Source organism: Heterodontus francisci, chromosome 27, assembly GCF_036365525.1.
Source record: "Heterodontus francisci isolate sHetFra1 chromosome 27, sHetFra1.hap1, whole genome shotgun sequence".
In the NCBI taxonomy this organism is placed as follows: domain Eukaryota; kingdom Metazoa; phylum Chordata; class Chondrichthyes; order Heterodontiformes; family Heterodontidae; genus Heterodontus; species Heterodontus francisci.
In genome coordinates this window covers 54,472,634-54,479,536 of record NC_090397.1, presented here as the reverse complement: position 1 = coordinate 54,479,536, position 6,903 = coordinate 54,472,634, and positions in this window count along the sequence as shown.

Genomic DNA, 6,903 nt, shown 5'->3' with positions numbered 1-6,903 from the left:
ACTGCCTCCAGTACAAGTATATCCTTTCTTAAATGCTTTTCCAAGTGCAATGTTAAGACTTCTTTAATAATAGTTTCCAGCGTCTTCCCAATGACTGATGTTAGGCTAACTGGCTTGTATTTCCCTGTTTTCTCTCGACCTCCTTTCTTGAAAAGTGGCATAACATTTGCCAATTTCCAATCTGACAGGACCATTCCTGAATCTAAGGAATTCTGGAAAATCATAGCCAGCGCATCCACTATCTCTGCAGCTATCTCTTTTAGAATCCTAGGATGTAGGCCATCTGGTCCTGGGGACTTGTCAGATTTTAGTCCCTTAAGTTTCTCCAATACTTTTTCTCGGTTGATATCAATATCCTTAATTTCCTCACTCTTTTTAGCCCCTAGGTTACTGCCTATTTCTGGTATGGAACTTGTGTCTTCTACTGTGAAGACAAACACAAAATATTTGTTCAATGCCTCTGCCATTTTCTCATTCCCCATGATGATTTCTCCTGTCTCTGCCTCTAAGGGACCAATGTCTACTTTAGCTACTCTCTTCCTTTTTATGTACTTATAAAAGCTCTTACAATCTGTTTTTATATCGCTGGCTAGTTTACTCTCATATTCTATTTTTTCCCATTTTTATCAACCTTTTGGTGGCCCTTTGCTAGTTTCTAAAACATTCCCAATCCTCAGACTTGCTACTATTTTTTGCAACATTGTAAGCCTTTTCTTTTAGTCTAATACTCTCCTTAACTTCCTGAGTGAGCCACGGATAGGTCTTTCTTGACGGGTTTTTGTTTTTGAATGGAATGTACTTTTGTTGAACCCTATGAATTGTTTCCTTAAATATTTCTCACTGTTCATTTACCGCCATACCTTCTAGTCTATTTACCCAATTAACCTTAGCCAGTTCTCCCCTCATACCTTCGTAATTGGCTTTGTTTAAGTTTAAGATTCTTGTTTGTGATTGAAATATGTCACTTTCAAACTTAACATGAAATTCAATAGTATTATGATCACTATTTCCCAGTGGATCTTTTACTATGACATTGCTTATTAACCCTGTTTCATTATACAATACGAGATCTAAGATAGCTTTATCCCTAGTTGGTTCTACAACATATTTCTCCAAGAAACTGTCACAAAAGCAATCTACAAATTCATCTTCCAGACCACTGTTGCCAATTTGATTGTCCCAGTCTATATGCAGATTAAAGTCCCCCACAATTAATACATTACCTTTTTTACATGCTCCAATAATTTCCCATTTACTGTTCTGTGCAATAATATAACTACTGTTAGGGAGCCTGTAAACTACTCCCACCAACGTTTTCTGACTCCTACTATTCCTAATTTCCACCCAAACTGATTCTACTTCATGATCTTCTGAGGTGTGATCCCTTCTTATTAATGTCCTTATGCCATCCTTTGCTATCAGGGCTACCCCTCCTCCTTTGCCATTCTGTCAGTCTCTCTGAAATACTGTACCGTGAAATATTCATTTCCCGACTTTGATCTCCTTGTAACCCTGTCTCGGTAATGGCAATTAGATCTGGATCATTTACCCCTATTCATGCCACAAGTTCATCTATCTTATTACAGATGTTTCGTGCATTCAGATAAAGGGACTTTAATTTCATTTCTTGACCTCTATTCCCTGCAATGACCTTATTTGCCAATGTACAATTTTTGTTAAACTCTCTGTCCCTTCCTGTCCTATTGTTGGGAGTTACCCACATCACTATCCTGCTCTGATGCCCTGGCCTCTCTCTTTGGACTTCTAAATTTCCCTTTACTCAAACCACCCCCCCTCCCCCCAATGTTAGTTTAAAGTCCTGTCCACAGCCCTAGTTATGCGATTGGCCAGGACACTGGTTCCAGCCCGGTTCAAGTGAAGCCCATCCGAACGGAATAGCTCCCTGTCCATAAGTACTGATGCCAATGCCCCAAGAATCGAAACCCCTTCTTCCCACACCACTCTTTGAGCCACGCATTTAGTTCTCTAATCTACTTGACCCGGTGCTTATTTGCGTGTGGCTCAGGTAACAATCCGGAAATGATTACCTTTGATGTTCTGCCTTTTAGTTTGGACCCTAACTCCTCAAATTCTCTAAGCGAACATTATTTCTGGTTCTACCTATGACAGTGGTTCCCACATGGACCACGACAACTGGATCATCCCCCTCCCAGTCCAGATTTATTAGAATGGTACCAGAGATGAGGAATTTCAGGTATATGGAGAGACTGGAGAAGCTGGGGCTGTTCTCCTCAGGGCAGAGGAGGTTAAGAGATTTGGAAGGGATTTTCAAAATGATGAATGTTTTTGATATAGTAGATAAGGAGAAACTGTTTCCAGTGGCAAACAGAGGACACGCAAAAGAACCAGAGGCAAAATGAGGAAACATTTCTTTTACACAGTGAGCTGTTACGATCTGGAATGCACTGCCTATAAAGGTGGTGAAAACAAATTCAATCATAACTTTGAAAAGGGAATTGGATAAATAGTTGAAAAAGAAACATTTGCAGGGCTATAGGGACTAATTGGAGAGCTCTACCAAAGAGCTAGAACAGGCACTATGGGCTGAATGGCCTCATTCAGTGCTGTATCATTTGATGATTCTAAATATATATCCAATTTTCTATTAAAAGTTGCAATTAAGTAGTGCATTGATCACCTTTTGTGCAAAGCTGAATTTCCTGACGCAAGTCCTAAATTAGCAATTTACATGTTGAACCCTGTATCTGCTCATCGTACTGGCATTGTTTAGTTGGTAGTAATTTTTTTAGGTTTACCTTTTCTAGACTGTTACATGCTTCTAGATTACCTCTCAGAAAAGCTTGAGTTTTTCTGACCTTTCCTCATTATATAAAACCTGTAACACAAGAGATCAGCCTTATGGCTCTTGCTCGCACTCAGTCCATGACTTGTGTGCCTCAGTAACCAGAACTGGACACACAACAACATCTGGTTAAACATTCACTCAACCACTGGAGCACCGTTGTTGCAGTGCGTACCATGTACAGGATACACTGCAGCAATTCACTCAGGCTATTTTGACTACATCTCCCAAACCTGTGACCTCTACCACCCAGAAGGGCACGTGCCGCTGGCGCATGGGAATACCACCACCTCCAAGGCAGTGTCACACATCATCCTGACTTGGAAATATATCACCATTCCTTCATTGTCATTGGGTCAAAATCCTGGAACTCCCTTCCTAACAGCACTGTGAGAGTACTTTCACTAAATGGATTGCAGCAGTTGACAAAGGCAGCTCACTACCTTCTCTAGAGAAATTAGGGATGGGCAATGTCTTGCTGGTGACACCAACATCCTGCGAATGAATAAAAAAAACCCAAAAAATTTGCATTCATATAGACCCTTTAATGTGATAAAATGTCCTACATTCACAGAAGCGTTACCTGACAAAGTTTGACACTGAGTCACATAAGGAGGTATTTGGACAGGTGACTAAAAGCTTGGTCAAAGAGGTCGGTTTTAAGGAGTACCTTAAAAGAGAAGAATGAGGTAGAGAGGCAGAGAGGTTTAGGAAGGGTATTCCAGAGTTTAGGGCCTCAGCAGCTGAAGGTACAGCTGCCAATGATGGAGTGAATAAAATTGCGATGTGCAAGAGGCCAGAATTGTAGGACTGCAGATATCTCAGAGGGTTCAAGGGCTGGAGGAGATTACAAGGATAGTGAGGGGTGAGGCCATGGAGGGATTTGAAAACAAGGGTAAGAATATCAAAATCGAAGCATTGCCACATCTAGAGCCAATGTAGGACGGTGAGCACAGGAGTGATGATTGAATGGGACTTGGTGTGAGTTAGGATACGACCATCAGAGTTTTGGATGAGCTCAAGTTTACAGACATTACTCAAGGTGTTGTCTGACCAGGGCACCAATCAATTTAATGACATCCTCTGACTTCTACTCGATTGCTTTGGTTCCAGTTCACCATCTTGTTGACTTTGTTGATTGCTGCTCCTCTGTATTCAAACAGGTTGAGCATAGCGTCTACTCAAACCTCCAGATCTCTTTCAATATTGGCCTTCGGTATTTCAACAACCTTTCTGTTTTCACTTTTCCTTCCTATATGCAGGGCTTTGCATTTGTCTGTATTAAATTTCATCTGTCATCGTTCCACCTTCTTTCTTTGGACTAAATCATTTTCGAGTTTCTGAGCTGCCTCCTTAGGTTTAACTGCTGCCCATTTTATTTATTATCCTCAAACTTCACCAGTTTGCATTGAGTTTCTGAATCAAAGTTACTAAAATGTAAATTGAGAACAGTAGGGAATCCAACATCGATCCCTGAGCCACCTAACTCACTTTGTCACCCCCTCCCCACCCCCAACATAGATCCTCCAACAAGTCCCTGCTGCTTTCTAATCTTCAGCCAATTTCTTATCCATCCCCTGAATTTGCATATGCAAACATCTTTGCACATGTTTCAGGTTTTTGTCCTGTATGCCTGTACAGGGGCCTTTACCAATATGGTGGGCAGCACACTCCTGGTACAGCATGCCCACTTGACGCCAGCCACCATATTGGATCCTTAGATGCCTGTTTTATGCCTGTAAGATGGGTACGGCATCAACAAAATTCTAGGTCTTTTGAGTATATGTCAGGACAACTAGACCAAATATCCATTCTGAGAAAAGCCGGCACTGTAAACAAAATATCATGTTAGCTAATTTTGGCATCAATCTTCCTACCCGCTAAAATCGCCCGCAGTGTAAGATGTTCCTGGAACTGAACATGATCAAAAAGCAATCTGAATGGCAGACATAGAAACAGAGGTGAACCATTCAGTCTCTCTCATCTAGCCTGTCCCACCATTCAGTTAGATCTGTATCTCAAATAGGAAGCTAAGTTGACAACAACATTTTAAAATGGTGGGGTGGGGACAAGAATTGAAAGAGATCAAGAGGAACCACAATGGCGACGAGTAGGAAATGTGCATCCTCACCAGCCAGGAATACCAATGAGACCATTCATAGCTCAGCAGTGAGTTACAGATGAAATCATAGATGGCTGCAGGTGATTAATCAGCCAGTAATTCAACCAAGGGCAGTAGATGGTATATTAAAAGCCACAAAGCACATACCAATGTTTAGTGAAGGTCATTTAAAACGTGCAATTAAACAATATCCTTTTAGTCAGTATTAACTATTTTATATTAACTCATGCTGACTGTCATAGTCGTAGAAAAGCTTCTTTATTTCAACATTTCTGACCCACCAACTGAACCACAATGATGTCTGTCTCATACAACAGCCCAGTACAGTGATAGAAGAGTGAAAGTAAACTGCAAATATTACTTTCAAACCTTAATCACCTCAAAAGTCAACTCTTCCAATACCCTGGCCAACTCCCATTTTTACCAACAATGACACACATACAATGATAACCATTACAAATAATAATTACACATATACTTGAGGCACTTATGGTACCAGGTACCACAGATTTCACCACAACTTCACAGATTTCAAACTGAAAGGAATCAGCTGGCGATAGCCTTGTCAAGTTCTGAAGTATCTATTTTAACACTCCCCTCTCCTTATACCTTTCTTTTAGTCTGGCTACATGAGAACTGGCATGTGTCAAAGTACTACCTCATCCTGTTATTTACTTAATAAATTGCAGTTTGAACAAGAAGTCCAACTGTATACCTTATCAAGGCTTTATCTTGACTGAAATATATTTCAAATCATTCAACTGAAGACAGTTTTGGAAGTCTCCTATGACGAGTTATCACTTGCCTCATGCTGTGTGTCCTTGGAGGAGCTAATCCCTCGGAGGACAGCTGAGGTGTCAAATGAGGCTTAGATAAAGAAAGTTTGTAGATGAATACCTATCAGCTAAAGGTTCTGCCTGGTAAACAAAACTAAGTTTTCCACTGAATGTTTTACTGGAAACAAAATTGTTATTTCCAACCTTCTAACAGAAACTCATTTAAAAGCTAAAGTTAAGATAAATAATTTAAGCATTTCTTTGCAACCAGGGCTTAAAGGGTTAAATTATTAGGACAGGTTGCAAAGACTAGGCTGCATTCCCTTGAGTATTGTAGGTTAAGGGATGATTTAACTGAGGTGTTTAAGATGATTAAAGGTTTTAATAGGATAGATAGAAACTATTTCCTCTGGTGGGGGAGTCCAGAACAAGCGGGTATAACAATAAAATTAGAGCCAGGCCTGTCAGGTTGATGTCAGGAAGCACGCCTTCACACAAAGGGTAGTGGAAATGTGAAACTCTTTTCCCCAATAGTTGTTGAGGTTGGGGTCAATTGCAAATTTCACACTTTGATTACAATCTGCATTGCAACACGGACTACACCTCACACAGCTGTAGTATTGCTTGTACCGCGCTGTGGGACAGGATGTCCTGTGTTTGTTCTTTCTTTCTTTCCTCCTTCCTTCCTTTCTTTCCTCCTTCCTTTCTTTCTTTCCTCCCTTTCTTGGGATATGGAACCAAGGCAAGTAAATAGAGTTAAGATACAGATCAGCCATGACATAATTGAATAGCATGGAACAGGCTCAAGGTGCTGCATGACCTCCTTCTGTTCCTATGTTCCACATCTATCCGGGTCTCAACATCTGCAACCTCCTCCATCCTACATCCTGCTTGCAGTGACTAACCTTCCAATTCTGGTCTCCAGTGCCTTCACCCTCTCCCCTTCAATTTATTGTCAACCCTTCAACCTCTTTCCTCAATCTCCTCTGCCTTGCTTTGTCCCTTTCTCCTGGTTTCCTTATAGCCTACCTCATCAGCTGCACCTTTGATCAGGCTCCCCTAACACCACTGCTACCCCTGCTGGTCTTTGACCCCAAAATGGGTAACACCTTGGGAAAATTCACTACATTAAAGCTGCTGCGTAAATGTAAGTAGTTGTAATTGTTGAAGTATGAAAACTA